Consider the following 26,153-nt stretch of genomic DNA (forward strand, 5'->3'; position numbering starts at 1 on the left):
GACTTACGTAGTTCCGTGTCGTTTCGTCACTCTGCTTTCTCTGGCTCCATCATGGGAGCGAAACGACGACTAGTTAAAGTCTTCACGTCGCTCTGGAATCGTAGAAAACAGAAATTACGTTTGCAGTTAGATGACAAAAGTCGTGGGATATCCCCTAATACCGTGTCAGACCTCCTTTTGCCCGGCGTAGTGCAGCATCTCAACGTTTAATGGACTCAAATAGTCACTAGAAGTTCCCTGCAGAAATATTGAGTCTTGTTGCCTCTATAGCAGTCCATAATAACGAAAGCATTAGGCGCTACAGTCTGGAACCGCGCGGCCGTTACGGTCGCAGGTTCGAATCCTGCCTCGGGCATGGATGTGTGTGATGTCCTTAGGTTGGTTAGGTTTAAGTAGTTCTAAGTTCTAGGGGACTGATGACCTCAGAAGTTAAGTCCCGTAGTACTCAGAGCCATTTGAACTTTTTTAAAATTATTGCCGGTGCAGGGTTTTGTGCAGGAACTGACCTGTCGATTATGTCCCATAAATGTTCGATGGGATTCATGTCAGCCGGCCCCTGTGGCCGACCGGTTCTGGGCGCTTCAGTACGGAACCGCGCTGCTGCTACGGTCGCAGGTTAGAATCCTGCCTCGGGCATGGATGTGTGTGATGTCCTTAGGTTAGTTAGGTTTAAGTAGTTCTAAGTTCTAGGGGACTGATGACCTCAGAAGTTAAGCCCCATAGTGCTCAGATCATTTTTTTGTTCTACATGTAAATGAGCAAGTCCATCAGAAACTTTTACTATCACGTTGCCCAGTACCATGATGCTGACAGCTGTAGCTGAGGTTTCGAACTGGGCAGACCTGTTGGAAGCTCGACACCACATTGATCTCAGCTCGAGGATGCTGCTGTTTCTGAGAGAGAGAGGGTGCGATGTTGTGGAGCACCTCCCACACGTCGTTGAGGATTGGAGCGAGCCCTCGCTAATGTCTGTGGCATCGATTCGCATTGCGCACGTTAATGTGGCAACAATGATACCACACGAGGCGTGTTGCGTATTTATCTCTTTTTGAAATGCGGAAAGGCAACCTTTTGGTCATATAACCGTCAAGTGCGGAGGATGCCATTCAGATCGAAGGCGGTTCTGTGATCAATTTGGGCCTATTTTTCGTACCATGACTTCAGCACACTTTCGCTCATGTTACCATATATACGAGCGAGCATGTTTATCTCAACATTCTATTTGTTCTAGATCTTCATGATGACTAGAGACCGGATTATATGCATCATAAAAACCTTGAAATTTGCATGCAGATATGCATGTAAAATGCATGAAAAATGTCGAGTATGCAAGATAAAATAAAAAAGACATGGTAGTTACTGCGTGCGTCGAACCTGTGCACATCAGTTACAAGGAAGAGCGCCGGCCACGCGAAAAATCGGTACATTTAGAACGCTGATAGCATTTTCTGAATACTTTCTGGTAGAGGTTAGAAAGGGGGCCTATTTTCTAGAAATTTGCAAAATGGGGACGCATACTGTGTTTCAAGAATTGTTCCTTTTTTGATATTGTTTACGATAACAAGCAGATGCGGTGCGAGTGAGTCGCAGCGAAACGATCGATATGTACAGGGCCAACTTCGAGATATATCGCACACAGAGGTACACGCTAAAAAAACTCTGTAATATTAAAAAAAACATACAATCATGAATGTTTTGAACAGCATTAACTTTTAATTAATACCATTGGATGAAAGCATCATTTACAAGTTATTTTACATTTTTCTACTATTGTAAACATAGACGACCAAGTACTGTTCCAAATGTTCGGTAGTAAGGTTGTGTTTTCGGTCACTCAAAACATTTTTGTAAGCAGAAAAGGACCGTTCTACGTAACTGAGGTGACTGGGCACTATTTGAATTCGGGTGCCATGTTGGCACTTACCGTTGCTGGTAAAACAGCCAATTTGGCACAAGGGTTCAAAGCCTGGGTTATTATTTGAAATGTTTTCAAACTTTTCTTTAAGTTTTTTTGGGAATACCTCCGGCAATGAGGAGTTCACTAGAATAATTTGATTCATTAACTGAATAGATTCATTCAACGCCAAACCTTTGATTTTCAAGCTTTTTAATACCTGCAGGTATGTGAGAAAAATGAGAGCTAATGACAGCAATGTCTTTTTTAATACCAGAATCGTTAACAGCTGCCTTGCACTGGCAAACTGCTAAAGCCTCTGCACTATCGAAGTCGTTCACTACCCCTCTAATGGCCTCGAAACGTTCATTGTAAAACAACACAGCTTCGACCCACGTACCGCAACCACAGGTTCGGGAGGTAATAGACACATTCGGTAGTTTTTGTTCGTAGGTCTTGGTGCGAGCAGGAGCCTTTAGAAACACTTTCTTTGTGGATGAAATCAATTTATTTACATTCACAAAAGTGGAAAGTACTTATTCACCAAGGCGATGTAGTTCATGAGTAAAGCACGTCACATGAATCAAATTGGGATAAAATACTCGGAGGGCTTACTCTGCTTTGATCATAAAGGGAGCAGCATCTGAAATAAACACAAACACCCTTTCATCTGCAGATGATACTGGAAATATTTTTCTAATACCCACCTTCACAAATCTGGCGATCGTAGAATGATTTACTTTTTTAAATTCTTTGCAGGCTGCTAAACAGGAAGAAGAAGGCTCTTCTTTTAAAGCACCAACAATTAAATTTGCAATGTAACTGCCACATGTGTCTGTAGTTTCGTCAACTGAAATCCAGATAATGCCTTCCTTCAGTTCGCTGCGTATTTCTTCCGGAACGTTTTCGTTAATTGTCGGTATGTAATTTTTACGCAATGTTGATTCATGTGGTGTATTTTGATTTAAGCAATATTTGTGCAGGAATCCTTTGAGGATTGGGTTTGTAAGTTTGTGAAGAGGAATATGGCTTGCAACGAATGCTTCACATAGATCCATGTCAAACCGAATTTTCTGCCCCCCTGCGGGTTCGGGTGTAAGAATAGGCCCCCGGTATTCCTGCCTGTCGTAAGAGGCGACTAAAAGGAGTCTCAACTGTTTCGGCCTTTAATGTGATGGTCCCCATTGGGGTTTGACCTCCATTTTTCCAAATTCATCAGAAGTACGAGCCTTTTGGGGAAGGACACCTTACGTGGTGCACCATGAGTCCTCTGTGCCCTAAGACCTTGGCACTTCTTATCGTCTTGGCGTCGTAACTGCACCCTCCCTCCCTCTTTTTGGGCATACAAACCTGATGGTTTGTGTCAGTTACACCATTAGTGCGTCACTATCTGCACCCACGACACCTCTGGACTTCCCATGGCACCCAAAATCCAGCACGGTAGCCAGTCCGTTGTGGTGGGGGCGTCATGTACCCTCTAGGTTGTAGCCCCCTGACAACACAGGGATCGTACTGCCGATGCCTGCGCTGACACCTCCCCACGTAAGCCAAGGAGTAGATGCCCGTCTGTCTGGGGCATCAGGACTCCCGGCAACGGCCATCCTGCCAGGTGGCCTTTGCTGTAGCTGTGTGGCGCCCGTGGGGAGAGCCCCTGGTCGGAGTGGGTGGCATCGGGGCGGATACCCCGCAATGAAGCGGGTAAAGTCTCAATCCGGTGGTCGCACGACCACCAACGTCTCTAAGCGCGGTAAAGTTGACTTTAACGCTGTGACATATGACCCCAAATCGTCCCCTTCCCTAGCCACGCCCTGGGAGGGACGCAGGGCTGCGGACAGACAGGAGCCATATTCACCGCGATACCTTGTGTGCAGCAGAACTGATGGGGATTCATTTTTGGGGACGAAGCCTCTGTTCTTTGTGACCCATCTTGAAGGTAAGTTCGGGGAAGTGGCATCTCTTTCCAAAATGCGGAGCGGGGCCATTTTGATACAAGCAGCTTCCTCTGCACAGTCAAGGGCGTTACTCGCCTGTGAGAAGCTTGGTGACATACCCGTTACCGTCGCTCCCCGTAAGTCACTAAATTTGGTCCAGGGGATTATCTTTCATACAGATCTTCTGCTACAGTCTGATGACGAGCTACGGGAGAACTTGGCACGACGAGGTGTACGCTTCGTTCGTCGTGTCTTTAAGGGGACCCAAGGATAATAGGATCGCCACCGGTGCTTTCATCCTGGCCTTCGAGGGCGACTGCTTGCCTGAGAAGGTCAAGGTCAAGGTCATGATCTACCGGTGCGATGTCAAGCCCTATGTCCCGCCCCCTATGCGATGCTTCCAGTGCTGGAAATTCGGACATATGTCCTCCAGATGCACTGCCAGCCCCACGTGTCGAGATTGTGGACGACCTTCTCATCCCAATGCTCCCTGTGCTGCGCCTCCCACCTGCGTTAACTGTGGGGAGCATCATTCTCCCTGCTCGCCAGACTGTGCAGTCTACCAACGAGAGCGGAAGATACAAGAAATTAAGACCCTGGACCGTTTAACTTACCAAGAGGCGAGGAAGAAATTAGAACGGCTCAACCCCACACCTATGTTGCGGAGTTATGCTGCTGTAACACTGCCGCCACCAGTTCCTGCACAGATTCCTCTCACAGTTGGCCCACCGAACAGTCACGTTACGCCTGCCCCACCACAGGTGGGGGCCACTCTCTCTTCCACTGCTCCTAAAACACCCAGTTTGGGAGCAGTGCGCCCCGAACAACTGTCCCCACCTCTCAGCCGGAGAGGCGACCACCCTCTCCGGCTGCTCAGCCAGAGAGGCGACAGCCCTCTCCGGCTTCTCAGCCGGCAGGGCGAAAGCCCTCTCCGGCTGATCAGCCGGGGATGCACGGGCCTCTTCCGGCCTCACTTGTTCGGAAGGGATCCCTTGGGGGAGACCCTTCCAAGGACTTCCCCAGTGTCTCACAAGACACTAGCCAGTGGCTGAAGAAGTCACCAGCTGCTGGTCGAAGGGCTTCACGCTCTTCGTCTGATAATGCGTCAGGAAAGCCCTCCCAGCATGTCAACCCTCCTCCAAAAGACAAGAGAGAGAAGAGGAAGCTCTCTAAGAAGCCTAAGGACCCAGTGGTTCCCTCGGCTCCGCCTCTGAGGATGAGGTCGAGCTCTTTGCGTCCCCTGATGACCTAGATCTCGCCGTCTCCTCAGAAACAATGGACGTAGCGACGTCCGTTTCTCAGTCCCCTGTGACCCTGTGAAGTAATTTGATTTTTCAGTGCCTGCATGCCCCTACAGGTCACGCTTTGTACAATCCTCCAGTGGAATTGTGGCGGCTATTTTAGCCATCTACCTGAGTTACGTCAGCTTCTAAGCATGACACCTGCTTTCTCCATTGCCCTCCAGGAAACCTGGTTCCCGGCAATGCGGACCCCTGTCCTTCGTGGATACGGGGGTTATTACTGCAACCGTAGCACTTCCAATTGTGTGTCGGGTGGAGCCTGAGTGTATGTCCTTACCTCTGTGTATAGTGCTCCTGTGGCTGTCCGCGTAAGGTCTACCCAGGACATAACCGTCTGCAGCGTCTATCTCCCTCCAGGTGGTACAGTCTCCCTGACCGAATTGGCTGCACTTGTCACCCAACTTCCCACGCCTTTTCTTCTCCTGGGGGATTTTAACGCCCACAATCCCCTGTGGGGTGGAACGAAGATTACTGGCCGAGGAAGAGATGTCGAGAATCTCATCTCCCAACTCGACCTCTGCCTCTTAAACACTGGCGCCGCCACACATTTCAGTGTGGCGCATGGCACGTTCTCGGCCATAGATCTGTCGTTTTGCAGCCCAGGGCTTGTACCATCGGTCCACTGGAGAGTCCATGACGACTTGTGTGGTAGTGACCATTTTCCAATCTTCCTTTCACTACCCCAGCGTCGCTCCCATGAACGCTTGCCTAGATGGGCATTTAGCAAGGCACACTGGGAAACGTTCTCCACTGCTGATACTGTTGACTCTCTCCCCCACGGTACCATCGATGTGACGGTTGAGACACTGACTGCAGCGATTGCTTCCGCTGCGGAACGTACCATTCCTCGTTCGTTAGGGTGCCCCCGGCGAAAGTCAGTGCCTTGGTGGTCTCCAGAGGTCGCTGAAGCCATTAAAGAACGTCGGCGGGCTCTTCAGCGACATAAGCGGCACCCGTCTTTGGAGAACGTCATTTTTTTTCAAACGTCTCCATGCTCAGGCACGGCGGCTCTTCAAAAGGCGGAAACAGGAGTGCTGGGAGAGGTACGTTTCCGCTATTGGCTCCCGTACTTCACCCTCCCAGGTGTGGATGAAGATTCGGCGCATCTTTGGATTGCAGCACTCTACAGGTGTCGCAGGGCTTACCCTCAACGGGACGGTATCCACCGATGCCGATGCAATCGCCGAGCATTTCGCACAGCACCTTGTTCGGGCCTCTGCGTCGGGGAATTACCCGCCTCCGTTTCGCGCGCTCAAACGCCGGGAGGAAGGCAAACGGCTTTCTTTTGCTTCTCGCCACCCTGAGGCGTATAACGCCCCATTTAGTTTGTGGGAACTCCAGAGCGCCCTGGCACAGTGCCCCGATACAGCCTCTGGGCCAGATGGCATCCACAATCAGATGCTCAAACACCTGTCCCCGGACTGTCAGCGGTGTGTTCTTGCCATCTTCAACCGCATATGGGGCGATGGTGTCTTCCCGTCGCAGTGGCGGGAGAGTACCGTCATTCCGGTGCTGAAGCCTGGTAATGACCCGCTTAATGGGGATAGCTATCGGCCCATCAGCTTGACAAATACTCTATGCAAGCTATTGGAACGCATGGTGAGTCGACGGCTGTGTCGGCTGCTCGAGTCTGGGGGTCTTCTGGCTCCGTCCCAGAGCGGCTTCCGTCAGGGCCGTTCCACCGCCGATATTTAGGTCTTTCTTGAGTCTGCAATCCGCACTGCTTTTTCCAGGCGCCAACACCTCGTCTCCGTCTTTTTCGATCTCTCCAGAGCATATGACACGACGTGGCGGCACCGTATTCTCGCCACGTTGCACGGGTGGGGTCTCCGGGGCTCTCTCCCCATTTTTATTCAGAATTTTTTATCTATTCGGACATTCCGCGTCTTAATTGGCACATCCCATAGTTCACTTCATATCCAGGAGAACGGCGTTCCACAGGGCTCTGTATTGAGCGTGCCCCTTTTCCTTGTGGCCATTAATGGCCTTGCAGCAGCAGTAGGGTCGTCTGTCTCACCCACGTTATATGCTGACGATTTCTGCATCTTTTTCAGCTCCTTCACCATTAGTGTTGCAGAACGTAGGTTGCAGGGAGCCATACGCAAGGCGCAGGCATGGGCCCTAGCCCATGGGTTTCAATTTTCTCCTGCGAAGACTTGTGTTATGCACTTTTGTCGGCGTCGTCCTGTCCATCCCCACCCTTAGCTCTATCTTCAGGATGCCATGCTCAGGGTTGTTGACACTTACCGTTTTCTGGGATTGCTGTTCGATGCCCGGCTTACTTGGCTTCCACATATTCGTCAGCTCAAGCGTCAGTGCTGGCGGCATCTGAATGCCCTCCGCTGCCTCAGCAACACAACGTGGGGTGCAGATCGTAATACGCTGCTGCAGCTCTACAATGCCCTCGTGCTGTCCCGTCTGGATTATGGGAGTGTGGCGTATGGCTCAGCGTCGCCCTCAGCGTTGCAACTGCTGGACCCCGTTCACCACTGTGGGATTCGACAGGGGACAGGAGCATTCCGCACCAGCCCTGTTAGTAGCCTCCTTGCTGAGGCTGGGGTTCCTCCACTTCGTATTTGGCGTCAACAGCTGTTAGCCAACTATGCTGCCCACGTCCGTTGTTCGCCCCGTCATCCTAACTATCGTCTCCTTTTCGCTAATGCGGCAGTCCATCTCCCACACCAGCGGCCGCGATCAGGACGTACCATTGGGATCCGTGTTTGGTCGCTCCTTAATGAACTCTAGTGTTTGCCTCTTCCATCTGCTTTCCAGGTCCGCCAACATACCCCACCTTGGTGTATTCGTCAGCCGCAGCTTCGGCTGGAACTTTTCCGATGGCCAAAAGATTCAGTTCCTCCTGCAGTCTTGCGCCGCCAATTCTTTGCTCTCCTAGGCGAATACCATGCCTCAGAGGTTATCTATACCGATGGCTCGATGGTTGATGGCCTTGTGGGGTACGCTTATGCTCATGCGGACTATGTCGACCAGCGCTCCTTGCCGGAAGGCTGCAGTGTTTACACCGCAGAACTGACAGCCATTTTTCGTGCCCTTGAGCATATTCGTACCAGCACTGGAGAGTCCTTTGTCATTTGCAGTGACTCGCTCACTAGTCTGCAGGCTCTTGACCAGTGCTACCCACGCCATCCCATTGTTGGTGCCATCCAGGGGTCCATTCACGCTCTTGAACAGCGTGGTTGTTCGGTGGTGTTCATATGGACCCCGGGACACGTTGGGATCGCGGGAAACGAACTCGCCGACAAGTTAGCCAGAGAGGCTACCCGCAAACTGCCGTTGAAGATCGGCCTCCCGGCAACTGATCTCCGAACGGTTTTGCACCGTCGGGTCTTTGGGTTGTGGGGAGACGAATGGCGCACTCTGTCTGCACCCAACAAGCTGCGGCAGGTAAAGGAGACCACGACTGTGTGGGGTTCCTCCATGCGGGCCTCTCGCAGGGATTCTGTTGTTCTGTGTAGGCTCCGCGTTGGCCACTCTTGGCTGACGCATGGTCATCTGCTGCGTCGAGAGGACCCCCCTCATTGTCGCTGTGGTGCGAATATGACGGTGGCCCATATATTGTTGGACTGTCCTCTTTTAACCGCCCTCAGGCGAACTTTTAATCTCCATGGTGATTTATCACCTCTTTTAGGTGACAATGTCTCTATGGGAGACCGTGTTTTAAGTTTTATTCGAGCAAGTGGGTTTTATAGGTCCCTCTAATTTTATTGCGTCACCCTCTTTTGTGCTGTATATTTTACTTAGTTTTGTGTTGTCATCCGACTCCACCCTAAACTTTCAGGCTGGAGGCTTTAACGTGTTGCAGGGTGGCTGGCTCATCCTATTATTTTCGTGATCAGCCAGCCTCAGTCCTCTGCTGTACAGTTTTACTTCCTTCTGCCTTTCTTCTCTGTGTTGTTTTTGTTGCTGTGCTCCGTTTTCCACGTCTCTTTATTATTGACCTTGGGGATTTTCTTCCCCTGGAATTTTTATCTTGTGCTTCGAATGACTAATGGATGGTTTCCCTGTGCTCTGTGTGTTTATGAAACAAGGGACCGATGACCTCTGCAGTTTGGTCCCTTTAATCCTCAAACCAACCAACCGAATTTTTTGGTTACCTTTGGACAAATCCATGCTACTGCAAGTTGCTGTTGTCAGAAGTTCTTGTGGTCCTTTCTTCTGCATTCCTGCGATATGAAGACTTGTCTTGACATGCTGGTCTATCTGAAACTTCTTTTTGCACGAAACGTCTTTCTCTCAAACTCGACAATAGAAAACAATTCCGCCAAATGTTGATGTTCAGGATGGTCAGCTATCCATGAAACAACTTTTCTTTTTTCGGGTGGCATGGCCCACAACACGTTACACACTACACGTCGTAAACATGTTCGGCTGTGTACAAGTAAATAGAAAGCTAAACTGAAACAATGGACGTGCAACTAACAGCTTGCGTAGATTCATTTAATTGTTGCCGACGCGTCCGGGCGGTATGACAGCGCAGGGAATTAGGCGGGGGCGCAGGAGCATTGACTCTGTCTGCTTGTTTCTGTTCTTCTTCTGTACTGATTTCGCTAGGCAGTGACCTCTCGGTTAGCGAATGCACGCAGTTCTAGGTCGCGGTCAATCTGTGAGACATCAAAACTAGATCGAACTAGAGACCGCCCGTCAGAATTTTTAAAATATTGTAAAGATAGAGCGAAAATATGCATTGTCACTAATTTTTGTTATTTTTGCAATAACCGGTGAAAAGGAGCCAAATATGCAAATGCATATGCAACATGCAAATGCATGTAATCTAGTCTCTAATGATCAGTGTACTATGGACACTCCCGTTTTCAAGGTGACGTCAGCCGTGTTCATAGTGCTCACACATACTTTCTAAGTTAGACGAACTCTCATTCTCGACTGGCTTGCTAAATCACCCGATCATAATCCCATATGAAATGCCCACTGCTATTTGAAACAGCAGATGAAACGTACAATCATCACCTCCGTCTCCGGGATTTAATCATCAATGAGTGGCTTTAGCTGCATATGGCATACCTGAAGAAACTTGTGAAATCTCCTTTTCGTCGAATTGGGGCTGTTATCATTGCTAGAGTATGTACAGTGTATTAGTGTGTTGTTCCCTGGAGGTGACAAATTTTGTGATAGGTGCGTTATAGTCATCATAGCTTATTTTTTTCCTTTGTTCTGTAACGGGTCATATCCTGAAATTATTTCGTATCATCTAGAATCACCGTTTAAACATATATCCCTGAAAATGGACTTTTACTTTTTGTTCAGAGTGGATCAGTGATATTTTAATATGTTGCATAGTAGTCAACCATGCTTTGTATCTTATCCTCTTTATTTTGCGTGTAATATTGTCTTGATATTATATATAGTATGTTAGCTTCACCAACACATTAGTTTTGTCTACAGCCACATTTCCGTTCCAAATTTGGTGGAACTGTTCTTAAGGGGACATTGTGCGTGAATTTCGTTGAAATTTGACGTTTTCTGTTTTCTACTCCATAATGTACTTTGAACTTTCCCGAACATTTTGGTATATAATACATTAAAATCAGACATTTGTGAGATCTTCAAACAATATTGTGAATGTTGACGTGTGACTGTCAAATTTCGCGGCTACGCATATACTGCCACAGTTGAGCACAGTCCAGAAGGCTGTGAATTGCTTTGTTTTGTGCCTACTGCTACGTCTCAGAAGTTGGGATTATGAATAAACAAATCAATCCTTTGTTTCTGATATTAGCTTTCGTTGAAACACAAAACTGTCTGATGGGAAGACAGTAAAATGTGCTGGAAGACTAACGGACAAAGTAATTGATGAATTACAGGAATATTACGGGAAGGCCATTAGAGATAACTGTGACAATTTGGAGGAGATGAAAAGACATGTATGGAGCACTTTCTTTCATCGAATATCAACCGATGAAAAGCCATGTCATGCTTTGTGTCCACGTCTACCAAACACTTGGTGTAAATATAGGTAAGCTGAATTTTCTGGCACCCTGCATGAATTTACACATAAACATTCTCTTCCTTTGGCAGTAATGGAGGCAAACAAACCCATATACAGAGATTTGGCAAATCCTGAGCTACTAAAGAAGTGTTTACAAGGGAAGACCAAGAATGTGAATGAGTCCTTCAATAATGTTGTGTGGTGCTGTGTGTCTAAAAACGTATTTGTTGGCCTCATGACAGTGTCTGATGCTGTAGTAACTTTTAATGGTGGGAACTATGAAAAACGTAAGGTTCTGGAGAAGTTAGGGGTAAGATTTGGACAGAACACAGCTAAAGGACTGCGGGAACTGGATTACCTTCGTGTACGTGAGGCAGAGTTAGCTGCTCAGCAAATGACAAAAGAAGCAAGAAAGAAAAGGAGGCAAGCACTGGGCTGTTGTGACACTGAAGAAGACACAGACTATAGGCCAGGGCAATTCTAGTGCATAAAAAACGCAGGAATGTGTGTATAAGAATTTGTAATAAGAAAGTTTTAAACATCAATATCTCTCAATTACATTTTTTGCAATAAATGACCCGTTTTCTAAAAACTTACCGATGATATAGACACGAAATTTTCACAGCATGCCAAGTGTGAGATTCAACACATACGAACTAGGATAATTAAAATATCCTAAGTTGTTTTGTTTTTATGTTCATTTATGAACAAAATTCTGTCAAAAAACTGAGTGATTGAAAAAAAGATAACATGTCCCACCATACAATTTTAGTAATAATTCTTGTTCAGTCTATGTAGAAAGGTACATTAAATAATTATGGAAAATGGTAAGTTGGTGTCTTAAAAAGTTTCCAAGATAATGGGTCACAAAATTCTATAATTTAACATTGGCGGCATAGAACACAAATGTCCCTTTAACTGAAGCTTGATATAGCAGGAACAAGCAACTCACATTATTACATTCATGCATTAATTTTTGTGTTCCTCCCTACACAGTTTTGTTCCGTAGACTCTTTCGTTTACCATAACACTGTTTCACACGGGAAAAAACCGATGTCCCGCTATCAGACTCATGGCTTGTGGGTGGGCGTGTTCATTTCTGCGGTATAGGAGCGGTTTAGCTGATTAGTCGTCAATGTTATTAGTTGGTGCCCTGCGTTTTAGCAATTGTAATCTAGGAAAGTGCTAGTGGCTGGGGTTCTTTGTTTGTAAACCGCTTGTATAATACGTCACGAGTATGTTGTTCGTAAAAGACGCTGTTTCTAACTCCAGAATATATTAAAGATTTTCCTATGTCTTAGTATGGTGCGATGGAGGAGGAAAAAGAAAGATAAATGGGATATGTGTAGTATTATAGCCGAAAATTCCTGAACGCCATAGCCACCATATAATTTTTGATTTTTCCGACATACGTTACGTATTCTAGCTGTTACCCGCGGCTGCCCTCGCATATCAGTATTTTTGTTATGATGAATGATGGTAAGTAAGTCAGCTACTAATGTATAATGGCCGTGTCTATAGTGTTAAAAAGAGGTATGTATAAAAAATGGTGCAGTGACGGTATGTAAGTACAGAATGAATGTGTTTCTGGTATGTAACTGTATGTCAAATCTGAAAGCACGCGTTATATTTTCTAATTATATTTAAAAGATGTCTCGATTCAGTACACTCGTACAAAAGTAGAGTTCTTAAGTGTTCCTCATGCTCACACAGTACTGGATGTGAGATTTTGCTACCAGAGCAACGCATACGAACCGTTTATTCCTTCCATTTCGATGCATTATAGTGCCTACATTTTTTATCCATCCTGCTAAGATGACTTATTTGTGATTGACATACTCAACTAACAGATCGTGATCAAATGCAGGCTCACCAAAAGCCTCTTCCACATGTAAAGGTACGACATCTCTCTGTCGTACAGACTTTCAGTGACGTCGTTGCGAGTCTTCCAACGTCTCGGAAGTTACGCGAGAAGCGTTGACGCTGAGCGTCTAAAATGCGACGGGCATGTGATTGTTCTAGTGTCTCAGTAGCTCTTAACGTCGCCTGACGTTCTGCATTCAGCTTCCGGCAGACTTCAGATGGCTTCTAGGTTTCTTGTGTTCGAGTAACTGTCGCAGCCCGAGCTCTCTTTGATCTATGCGCTAAGTCAGACACGTTTTCCAGGCATATCACAGTAGTTTTAAATATGGTTCTCGGGCTTACCGTTTGATTTAATTTTTGTATCAACACAAAACTCTCCATCTATACGAGGTGGCTCACTCTCATAAACCGCGTGCACGGTAACATTGCATTCGCAGTCACGGAAACACTAAGAGTCCCCCACCTTCGTTCCAGCGTCGCCTGCATCCCATTCACTTACACCACGTTTAAAAAGTTAATAATGCTCATACAAATAATACTACTTTTTAGAGTAGCCTATGGTCTTCCTCAGGGTGCGAGCTATCTCCATGCCAGATTTCATCGGAATCGGTTCGGCGGTAGAGTCGTGAAAATGCAATAGACAGAGTAACTTTCGCATTTAATAATATTGGTATTAATCTGGAAGTATGGACGAAACACGTTGACAATTGTGTAAGCATTGTAGTGAATACCTTGAATCATGTTATGTAGAACATATCAACCAATAAAAGCATGTTGACAAATATGATGAAGCTCAAAAGTCAAAAAGTAATTAGCTTTTTCAAAGAGTAACTATTGTTCCATATTTTGAATTATATTCTTCAAATCAATAAGTATGCTGTATTACGTACTTTCTAAAGTAGCCTGTGTTCTTTTTCAGCGTTCAATCTATCTCCCTACCAAATTTAATCAAAACCGATTCAGCGTTTTAGTCTTGAAAGCGTGACAGACTGAGTTACTTTCGCATTTATAATATTAGTATGTATTCTTAATCACAGAAATCACTGAAATAATGAAATCTTTGTGTTCATTACAGGTGAACGTGATCTGCAACCGCATTTAGGACGCCTTATGTGGTAAGTAGTGATGGTTGTGTAGCTTATTGGAGCTTTACCGTGTTCGGCGTGTTAGTCGCTAAATCGTGAATAAAAAAAAACCGTGATTTTGATTTGTAACTATTGATTTTGTGTTCCTACTTGAGTTTTTTTGAACGAATATTAGGTAACGTAAAATGTTATGCCATGGAAATAATTATTCGGAAATCAAAGCCTGCTCTTTTAATGAGCAATAATGTTTTCTGTTACGCCAGTCTTCTTTAAAAATCATGGCATCTTACGTTGATTAAGTCTCTTTCTTTCTGCTTAGAAATTATCCTGCTGTTGACCAATAATTGTATATTCGCATCTGATATATATACTCATCTCCATTTGTATACAGACAGCTTTGGTGTGTTCAGATGTACGTGTGTGCTTAAGTATATGCTCCAGTAGATATCTTTTATTCACACGTTATCATGCCTATGAATGAAATAATTTCGTTGCTTTTATTGTTTTAAAGTAAGTTAATTTTTATTACTTAAAAAAAGTCGTTGCGTCTCACTGACTGGTTCACTGAAATTAATGTATGCGTTATATCGAAACTTTTGCCATAAGATTTTAGTGCTTAACAAATAGTTTCCTTATTTTTTTCACGGCAAACTTTGTCCTTGCAGTTTGGAAATCGCTTATGGTCAAGGACAATTTGTTGTGAAGACGAACCTGAGCCGGCCGGAGTGGCCGTGCGGTTCTAGGCGCTACAGTCTGGAGCCGAGCGCCCGCTACGGTCGCAGGTTCGAATCCTGCCTCGGGCATGGATGTGTGTGATGTCCTTAGGTTAGTTAGGTTTAAGTAGTTCTAAGTTCTAGGCGACTGATGACCTCAGAAGTTAAGTCGCATAGTGCTCAGAGCCATTTGAACCATTTGAACGAACCTGAAATTTAAAGGCAACATCTGTTTACGAAAGAGAAACAGAGAGAAAGAAAGAGGCATTCGGCATTTTTGGTTGGGAAACTCGAAAAGTCTAATCGAAAAGCGTTTCGATTCTTCGCGCAAATTGGACCCCTTTCTACGCGGCGTGTAAGAATTTTACCTTTAATATGTCTATTGAGTATAGGCAACTGTAATGTGTTTGTGTGTGTGTGTGTGTGTGTGTGTGTGTGTGTGTGAGAGAGAGAGAGAGAGAGAGAGAGAGAGAGAGAGAGAGAGAGAGAGAGAGAGAGAGAGAGAGTAGTGTGGTTTCGTATTTGTGTTGTTTTATGAAGAGAGAAGGGCTGGGTGAAGCATGGTGTCAGCACATTGCCTATTCCTGTCGTATAGCATCAAGGGAACAGTCAGCCGGCCGAAGTGGCCGTGCGGTTAAAGGCGCTGCAGTCTGGAACCGCAAGACCGCTACGGTCGCAGGTTCGAATCCTGCCTCGGGCATGGATGTTTGTGATGCCCTTAGGTTAGTTAGGTTTAACTAATTCTAAGTTCTAGGGGACTAATGACCTCAGCAGTTGAGTCCCATAGTGCTCAGACCCTAAGGGAACAGTCGGGCTGAACACTGCCATATTACCCTTATTGCATGAGACACTGCGAAGAGGTTTGGAATTTAATTCAGGTTATTCGTGCAAGGTCTGATCATCAGGGACTTTACACGATCACTTCTCCCCTTGACGACTAGATACTGGTGATGAAAATTACTTGTACCACCAGAATTCGGACAGGACACCTTGGAATCGAGCCACAGCAAGGCGTGCGTTAGATATCTTAGGCACGGAGATGGGTACGAAAGAGAATAGATGCCAACGTTTTGACCAAACAGTAGAATGACTAATCGTTGGACAAGTCGAAGTACCTAATGAAGACACCTTCAAAGAAAGCGTTACACCGGCAATAACGACACCGTGTCAGAAAAAGCGAGAGCTCACTTTAAAAGCAAAGAGAGTGGAGTGTACTCTCAGAGATGTTGTGCTGTGAGGTAACGCTTTGATACGTTCTAATAAAACACGCTGGATGTCACCTGAGCCTTTACCGTTAGACTGCTGTAGGCGACGACGCTTTCCATACCATCACCCTGCCAAGTCGAACGATGCAGCCAGTGACATTCAAATAGTTTTTTTTTTTCTTTTTTTAATCCACAGTGTCTGTTCCTTCGAAAGAGCGGACAACACGCAGATCCAGCAGCTGTGAAACACTATATGTAAATTGAAGGGTGATTACTGTTATCAGCTGCAGCAGGGCATTAAGCGGAATCAGCGGCGACGGACGAAAATGTGTACCGGACCGGGATTCGAACCCGGAATCTCTTGCTTACTAGGCAGGTGCGGTAACCACTGCGCCACACGGGACACAGCGTTAACGCAACTGCACGGACCACCTCGGTATGCCTCACGGCCGATCCACACCTCCATCGAACGCCACCTGTCCGCAGTCCCTATCCAGTATACTCGTGTTCGCTAGTTAGAGATTCCCATAGGAGGTCGGACGTGAGGCGTACCGAGATAGTCCGTGCAGCTGCGATATCGCTGGGTCCCGGGTGGCGCAGTGGTTACCGCACCTGCCTAGTAAGCAAGAGATTCCGGGTTCGAATCCCGGTCCGGTACACATTTTCGTTCGTCGGCGCTGATTCCGCTTAATGTCCTCTTGCAGCTGTTAGCAGTGATGCCCTTTCAATTTACATATAACATTTAAGGAGAAGGCACGCAATTAACATTTCTTATCCCGCATTGATGAGTGACCAGAGGAGACGTTATACAATTCGGACTGTAATTAAGGCTAGATATTTGCCATTTTGTTGGCATAGGGCATCAGTGAGCAGACTAAATTTGATTACAGAACTTACCAGACAATGCTCATATACGAGGGTTGGAACAAATAGTGGCAACTATTTATTCACAACCGATACAAAAAATGGTTCAAATGGCTCTGAGCACTATGGGACTTAACATCTGAGGTCATCAGTCCCCTAGAACTTAGAACTACTTAAACCTAACTAACCCAAGGGCATCACACACATCCATGCCCGACGCAGGATTCGAACCTGCGACCGTAGCGGTCGCGCGGTTCCAGACTGAAGCGCCTAGAACCGCTCGGCCACACCGGCCGGCCCGATACAAAAGAGTTACTCGTTTGTACCTGTTACTGTCCTTCAAAGTAGTCACCAGCGATGTGGAAGGCGTAATATACCGTTACCAGAGCCTGTTCTGTTGATAGTGCGAATGGAGCTGTCTACTGCCTGTCAAATCTCTGGAACAGTTCTGTAGCGCATGCCACGAGGTGGTTCCTTCATCTTCTGAATCAAATCAGAGTCACAGGGACTTAAGCCCGGGGAGTATGGTGGATGGTGCAGTACTTCCCAGTCCCATCGACCGAACGGAGCAGCCACGGCTTGCGCTGTATGTGCCCGCGCATTGTCGTGCAAAAAGATGGGTGGGTTGCGCAGAAAGTGTCGCTGCTTCTTCCGCAAAGCTGGTCGCAGGTGATGCTTCAAAAATGAACAGTAATACTGCGGACTGACTGTCTCCCGTGGAGGAACGTAATAGGTTAGGGTTACACCATCACAGTCGTACTCGAGAATCACCATAACCTTCACCATACTGGGGCTCTGACGCACTTTCGACTTTCGCGGCGACCCATAATGACGCCATTCGTTGGATTGGCGTTTCAGTTTTGGCTCGTACGATGTGGCCCTGTCTCATTCAGTATTGCAATACGGCGTAAGAAAGCCTCTCCTTCGCGCTCATAGCGCTCCAAGTGCGTCTGACCAGCGTTTTAATGCATCCATTTCTGCGTTTCCGTCAAGTCAATGCGGAACCCATCGTGATACAATTTTTCGGACGCCCAGGCGTCCCTTCAGGTTGCGAAGCTCAGTCGTATGCGCTAATCCGGTTTCGTGGGCGAGCTCACGAATCGTAAGGCGTCGATCACCGCCCACTAACGCGGTAACAGCATGCACTTCTTCTTCAGACACGCTAGGACGAGCTGCCCGATGCATGTCTGCCACAGTTTGCCGACCTTCGTTGAAGGCTTTTACCCAACGTGCCACTGTTCTGTACGGCAATGCCGACTTCCTGCACGCCTCTTGAAGGCCTTGATGACACTGTCGTGCTGTACGACCTCTGGCACATTCAATCTTGATCCAACTTCGTTGTTTCTGTTTCGAAAACATAGTGACACCGTAACGTTAGACCGCTTGCTCTCAAGTGACTGTGTTTCCCTCGATTGTGCGCACGCCGGTGACGTTGGACGGGCGAGTCCATTTGCTCGGAAGTAAGATAGGTACGTCAACAACGTTTGCTATCAGCGACGATCGTAGATTCCATTGCATAGTGTCTCCACAGCAGTGTTGCCACTATTTAAGTTCCAACCTACGTATATCGTTTACTGGCTAAAACAGTTGCAACACTTAAATCTCTCTTTGTATAATGTTTCTTGTTTCGTAGGGCTATAGAGACTGAGTAAAGTGTCGAAATCGGTATAGCCAGTAATCGATTATGTCAGCGTTGACTGGTAATCACTGTAATTTTATATTAATTTCAGTCTGCCTAGTAGATGGCTCTGACTTGGGACGTTCAGCCATGGATGTTCGCGTTTGACTGTGGCTTGGAAATGATGAGTGCGCGTGAAGTGATTTGTTAGGGAAATTCACAGTGCTTGGCGAGGATGGTATTTGGAGCCTGAAGCCTGCCGGGCTCTTTGTGACGTTACATATTATCCCAGCACGTAAAGTGAAATGTCACAGTGTGAGTAACCCTGCCAGGAAGCAGCACTTACCAAATGCACTCACTTAGTACCCTAAGTCTGTTTGTCCAAAAGGTGTCAATGTCTCTTTCGCTTGAAGTTGTATTTTGATTTAAATTATTTGGCATCTGTCGTTTACGGCCCAAGGCGGCGACGGTCTCGCGACGTGCAGTGTCTGCAGGCAGCCTTCACAACGCTCCGCTCGCCGCAACGATGGAAAATTAAAGTCTCGATCGCCTACAATTACCACGTGGAAAAATCTGTAATTCTGTCAATATCTAACTTGCGTGAAGTCCAGTGTCTCTACAAAAGTCGGGGGAAAATACTGAAATTCAGATATGATATAGATGTCTGGAGGAGTGTCTCTCTGCATATTAAAAACTTGCGTTTTTTTTCTCGAAATAGGTGAAATTTTCGCACCCGTAATAGCTTCATTGTTCAGCCACAATACTTTGCCCAGCGTAACTGGCAATACAATGGTGGCTGACAATGCCCAACTTCCCATTGCTGTGTTTACTGCGGTAGCGGCCCAGCCCACTAGCTGTCAAGGGCTAAGTACTTCAAATTGTACTATAGTGAACTAGAAGTTTCCTTTTTCTGATATGGAAAGCTTACAGAAATTCGCTGCTGAGCCTTCGTCTGCTTGTATGGGGTTCAGACAGATATTTTTTCTTTTTTCTCCAATCTTTGTCAGAAGGGAGAATTGCGCAAGTTTTATGTTAGATAGTGGGATATTAAGTACCTATAGGTGTTGTTCAATGAGGAGACAGACGTGGAGCAATTTAATAAATTTGTGTTTCTCTTGACCTACGCAATGTTTATCTGGTTTTATCTTTACAGAGATATCTACAGAAGTCGAAAGGAACTAGTTGGAAATGGTGCGTTGACTGTATGCACATTTTCCGGTCCTATGACAGGATCTTCCTGAATCCAGTTATATTACTGTAGCGTTTCATCATTGGTGTAGTAGTAGAGGTTTAAACAGGCCTTGCGGGTCATATCGAGGTTGACGATTCTTTATCGAGACGTTTTTACAAGTGTAGCGGTACCGAATTTTTATACGGGTTGCTGTTACTCGTTTCGTTTGCTTATCAGTGGTGTAAAGCTTGGCATAATTTGGCTCTCGCGCTGCATATCGCGAGGCGGCAGCACTTTCCGGCTTCGGACTCGCTCCTCACGACATTGGTTCAAATGGCTCTGAGCACTATGGGACTCAACATCTTAGGTCATAAGTCCCCTAGAACTTAGAACTACTTAAACCTAACGAACCTAAGGACATCACACACACCCATGCCCGAGGCAGGATTCGAACCTGCGACCGTAGCAGTCCCGCGGTTCCGGACTATAGCGCCAGAACCGCACGGCCACCGCAGCCGGCGCTCCTCACGACATGGCGAAGGACGAAGGAAGAACCCTTCCAGGCCTACACATGTGGCTGTTATGTTATTAACTCTTGTACCGGATCAGAAATTGTCGTTTAATAACAGAAAAAATTATTTAGCCTTGACAAAAGGGGTCTGTAGCACGGCTGTTTATAAATAGCACGCAGGCTGCTGTGGCCGAGCGGTTCTAGGCGCTTCAGTCTGGAACCGCGCTGCTGCAACGGTCGCAGGTTCGAATCCTGCCTCGGGCATGGATGTGTGTGCTTTCCTTAGGTTAGGTGGGTTTAAGTAGTTCTAAGTCTAGGGGACTGATGACCTCAGATGTTAAGTCCCATAGTGCTTAGAGCCGTTTGAACCATTTTATAAATAGCACGAAATTAAAATATTTTACGTTCGATTGCCCGCAGCATAGTACAAGTCTTAGTATGACATTTCGAAAATGATGCGTGCAGACTAGCAGCAATAGGTTTAATGTTCTTTACAAAAGCTGTTTATGCGTTATTGCCTTTCTCGAGTGAGCTGCGAATACAAGATAAGAGAGACTATCTGCATATGTGGTGGTTTTCCATGTGTATAATTACACATTGTAATTTTACTTTGATACTTACATCTTGTTTGATTTAAGTTCGTATTTCATCTGTGGTAAAATGTCACAGTGAATACGTAACACATAATAATGATAAATGTATGGAATACGTTTCGACACATATTTGACAGTTCGTTTACGGTAAAGTACGATTTGACATTTATTTGGCACTTCGATACTAAGATGCTTTAAGTTAATAAAATATGTTTAGTTAAGCAACGATAATGGTATATTTCACTGACAGGATTTTGCTGTGAATTATATCGTTGGTCTGAGGGTATTTTGTTAACACATGTACTATTCCTTTTCGTGTCCCAGTATGTTTGCTATTTTCCAGATAATACTTAATGTTTAAAGTCTGTTCGTTCAGTATTTCGTGTAAAAAGTATTCCATACGTTTATAATTACTGTGTGTTACGTATTAACTGCTAATTAAACAGTGACAGTTTACCATAGATGCAACACGAACGTCAAATCAAACTAGAAGTAGGTATCACTGTAAAATTACAATGTTTAATTTTACAGGTGGACAACCACCACATATGCAGATAGTCTCACCCACCCACCCACCCACCCCCCCGCACACACACACACACACACACACACACACACACACACACACACACACACACACACGAGGAACTAGCCACACGAAATGCTAAATGAACACACAGATTTTAAACATAAATATTATCTGGAAAACTTTACTGACGAACACGAGAAGGGATAGTGCATGGGACAACAAGACATACTGAGATCAAAGACATGATTAACAGCAAAATCCAGTCAGTGAAATGTAACATTATCGTTGCTTAACTAAAAATACTTTGCAAACATGGAGCATCGTAGTAAACGAACTGTCAAATAGCAGTGACGTCGTATTTCACAGTAAACGAATTGTCCAATATGTGTCGAAATGTATAGAAAACGTTTATGATTACTGTGCGTCTCGTAATCACTACGAATTAGAAAGTGACGGTTTCGTGTAGAAGGAAGGGACGGTTTCGTATAGAAGATTAACGCAAAGCGGAACCTAGTAGAACGTAATGCGAACCAAATTACTGCTTCATCTGGGTTGGAATCGTTCACAGACTTGTTTAACAAGGAAGCCGAGCATTTAGATTCATCATTGTACAGAAAGAATTTTACCTCAGATTATGTTTAAATCTAATTTTTGAAGTATTTTATTCGAGAGCTGTAAGTTTGTTTATTTTGCACTGGAAGGTCTAAGCAGCGGTATTCCATCGGATCCACTGTGATATTTACTGAATGTACACTCAAGATTCGCTTGCCTGAAGCATTCACAGTATACGATGCTTAGTTATGTGCGATTTTGGCGGCGCAGGAGCAGATGAGGTGTAATTGTGCTGCTAAATACTCCTCTGGACCGACTCCGCAGATACTCTTGAGGCTATCCATCAGCAGGAAAACATGTCCAGATGATCCATTACTCCCATTCTCTTTGCAGAGGCAAGGAGAGGCAATGTCATTCTGCTAGGTACCAGGGCACGTGGTAATTCCAGGGTAACGAAGCTACAGATGAAACAGCTAAGAATGCCTGCATGGAAAATACTTGTAACACGCCTCTGTATAAGGTACTGTCCTTTGAGTCCTGGCTACCTGGATATAGATATCTGTATACCATATTTTAACAGGATGCTTTTATATGAAGACATGAGGGCTACGTCTGGTTTATCGAGCGTGGTTCGTGCTTTAAGATTATGTTTCATGCCTGATTTTCTATTTAGTTGTCGGCCATAGTGGCCGTGCTGTTCTAGGCGCTGCAATCCGGAACCGCGGGACTGCTACGGTCGCAGGTTCGAATCCTGCCTCGGGCATGGATGTGTGTGATGTCCTTAGGTTAGTTAGGTTTAAGTAGTTCTACGTTCTAGGGGACTGATGACCTAAGATGTTAAGTCCCATAGTGTTCAGAGCCATTTGAACCATTCTATTTAGCTTATTTGGTAGAAGATTTTAATGTTCCCAGGGTGGCTGGTTCGTCCTACTTTTCGTCAGTGATCAGCCATTCTCATTTCCCGGTTACATTATATTAGATGTCGTGTAGTTATAGCCCATGTGGATTTTACAAACTGACTGAGTGTTGTGTATTTTAGATTTGTGATGGGATGAGGCCTTACAGCTGTCAAATTATTGTGAAACTTCGTTATAGATGACCTTCAGCATGTTTATTTTTATGCCTAGTGCTACTGGTTTCGATCAGTAGACTATTTGCTTTGGCGTGATAATCGAAACCAGTAACACTGAGCATGAAAATAAGGTTGCTGAAGGTCATCTACAATGAAGTTTCACAATTATATATTTTGTTCTTCTGTCTGAAAGTGGGAAAACGAGTGAGTGAGAACGGAGCAGACAGAATGATACGTATATTTTATATTTTATCATTCGGTTCGTGACTTTAAAAAATGTTGCCACATTGCTCTCCAACTAGTTTAGTAAGGACGCTGATGACTTCGCTGTTGAGCAAGCGTACCACCACCACCACCTATACCCTGTGACGGAGCAGAGACGCATCCTAATAGATTCTCTGGTTCTTTTCTAATTACTCGTTCATTTTTGACGTAGGAAATGAAGCTTTACAGGCTATTCAATGTACTCCATTGTTTAAAGGAAAGTTAAACAAAAGATGCACACACTGTTGTTATCGACCAGTTGTGCATTAATATGTGCGAGTATATGGAAAGAAGAGCGGGTGGGGGTGGCGGTGGTCATCAAGGAATAAAACGAACATTTTGTTTTGAGTGTCATAACTTCCCAGTTATAGAGATCTTGGATGCTTAGTGCTCCGCAGCTTCCAGATATTTATTAAAAGACATCTTTTATACACCATGAGCTGCACTAGAATTGTTTCGTTTGCCAAAACCGGTTTTCCAGTTTATAACCCGTCATCAGTGGTGTCTGCTACAGAGGAACAAACAACCGTGTGTACATCGATGTCTACAAAATGATAAGTGAACATATATAGCGATAATATATTGCTACTTACATTACTCAGTTCTATAGCAATGACATGCTTGTCAGTTAATATGGGAGTGTCTGAAATATGTCCTGTAACATAGAACACAATTTGTCGTTTATGTTACTGCTATCAAATCTTAGGCCCTGACAGCACTTGATAGCATTTCTAGTGCAGCTCACGGTGTGTTGAAGATATCTTTTACTAAACCTGTCAGTTGTTCACTGAACTACCCTGATAAAATCTAATAACATGTGCCATGAGACGACGAATGGAATTTTATCGTGTAGATCATGTGTTAAGGTAACTAGTATATTCGTTTAAGAAAGCTTATTTCCTTATTACTCGGTGAAATGTGAAGTTCAGAAAGGCCTTAGCGTACGAAAACTTTAACTGAAACTGTATCGTGAATATAATCGTCAAGAAAGTGCCATATGATTTGTGTGTTTCCAGATAACCCTTCTAATCGACCTTGTTACTAAAGTCACTGCGTTTCACTTCGGCAGCCAATAATTTGCAGAGAACAGATGATATGATCAGATGATATTTAGAAATGATAATTTTCCGCAGAGAATGCAAATTAAATCTCTAAACTCTTCAACGGCAGCATTCGAGGCTGAGCTACCTCCGACCTGGAACTGTGGGATTTTTCCGACTTTTCCTCGCCGTGGCTCCGTACCGGAGATTTCATTTCGGGACTTGCGCGCTCAGAGGTATAAATACCAGAGGGAAAATGTTGCGTCGGCGGTAGCAGAATAAACAACATTATTTGATTTACTATTTGTCTTTAGTCGCTTTTCTTATTTCCGTAAACAGACAGATTTTTTGTTCCCTTTTCACCCGCAAAGCACAATTCGTGGCCTGGCGGGCATACTTTGGCAAGTGTAAGCATTAAATATTGCACTGCTCGTGTGTGTGGGATCTTTCCGGGTGATGAAATAGTCATGGCGCTACTTGCAAGTGGCGCTGTTTTTCCTACTTGGCCACGAGAACATTTCGCGGACTCTAACCTCGACTGCCGGGGTGGGGGAACCGGGAATGTAATTAATTCATCGCGTTCCAGGCAGCAGTTATCGCGAGAGCATAAAATTAGCTATTCATTTGTAAATGTCGTGCCACGAATTATTCATGGAATCATCGGAACGGATTTTTACGCGTGGCATTTTCCCTCTTTCTTTGTTTTGGGTGTGGGGCGCGGGGTATAACAATCCCTCAAGAAGTATGGCTTTCTTCGCCATTGCGTGCCTAATGGTTTTACTGGCCGTCGGAGCGGATGGTTTCTTTTTCGCTATGCCTACCTTACCTTTTCGTTCGTCTTGTGTAAAACTGTCGGATATAAGTTTGTTCCTTCCGTTACTAGGTTGCGTGTATCCAGCCAAATGAAAGTTTTTCAGGTGCAGATTTCGTAAATTGGTTAACGTTGCTGTTCTAATGTGAAAATTTTCGGACTGACTATTTCTGCTTACTCACACATACAGTACCTTAGTGTTACACACGCTTAAAAATATTGTTATTTATAGACAATTTTTCAGAAATGTATGGCTAGTTGCCAACCATGTGTGACAATTATCAGGCGCAGTGGGAAAGGTATCTGTGGAAGAACAACATGAAAACTAACCAAAATACACTCCAGTCCTTCGCACCTTTTATGTCACCCCACCCCTCTCCCTCTCTCTCTCTCTCTCTCTCTCTCTCTCTCTCTCTCCTCCTACTACTACTACTACTACTACTCGTCCTACATCGCAAGGTCCGCGCTATCTGAAGCTCTGAATGGTCTGTCTTGAACACACCAAATAAGCTCCACATGGTCAAGTCGTCCACGGCCATATGGAACTCATCCTTGAGGGGCACGCGTAGGGACTCAGTTGTTCTCTGCCGTCTCCGAATTGGACATACGCGGTTGACCCACAGCTATCTCCTTCGTCGTGAGAACCCGCCCAAGTGTCGCTGTGATGGAGGGCTGACAGTGGTCCATCTTCTGATGGACTGCCCCCTTTTAGCTCCCTTGCGGCAGTCCTTTAATTTACCAGCTGCTTTACTTTACTTTACTTTTACTTTACACGTGACTAAGGCCTTATCGACCATACACCTGCTCTACGAGCCTCTTCCAATTATTTCTATCCAGGGAAATTGTTGTCCAATCAGAGTTGATGCCCATCCTAGCTGCATCTTCCCGGATATTCTCCATCCACCTAATTCGAGGTCTTCCTCTTCTTCTCTTTCCTTCTAATTTCTTACTGGATGCTATTTTGGGTAGTCTGTTCTCCGGCATCCTTGCTACATGACCAGCCCAGTTCAGTCTTCTCTTCTTTAACATTTCCACAATGGTACTATGTTTGTACAGCTCCCGTAGTTCTTCATTTTTCCTTATCCTCCACTCCATGACATTTTCATCGAAGATTGGTCCAAATATTTTTCTTAGTATTTTTCTTTCAAATATCAACAGTTTTTCTTCATCTTTT

General features: G+C 45.3%; 1 protein-coding gene and 1 non-coding gene across 2 annotated transcripts in view; both read left to right on the forward strand.

The window, feature by feature from the left end:
* The window catches only part of LOC126481822 (protein bric-a-brac 1-like), a 1,776,705-nt gene that overhangs the window by 299,098 nt on the left and 1,451,454 nt on the right, over positions 1 to 26,153 (forward strand). Inside the window, exon 5 of the mRNA XM_050105780.1 lies at positions 14,027 to 14,066. The gene's annotated coding sequence lies outside the window, so the exon portion shown is untranslated. The remainder of the gene's footprint in view (positions 1 to 14,026; positions 14,067 to 26,153) is intronic.
* Positions 16,539 to 16,613, forward strand: Trnat-agu (transfer RNA threonine (anticodon AGU)). Its single transcript has one exon. It is a non-coding gene; the product is annotated as a tRNA-Thr (tRNA).

The sequence above is a fragment of the Schistocerca serialis genome, chromosome 5, assembly GCF_023864345.2.
Source record: "Schistocerca serialis cubense isolate TAMUIC-IGC-003099 chromosome 5, iqSchSeri2.2, whole genome shotgun sequence".
In the NCBI taxonomy this organism is placed as follows: Eukaryota; Metazoa; Arthropoda; class Insecta; order Orthoptera; family Acrididae; genus Schistocerca; species Schistocerca serialis.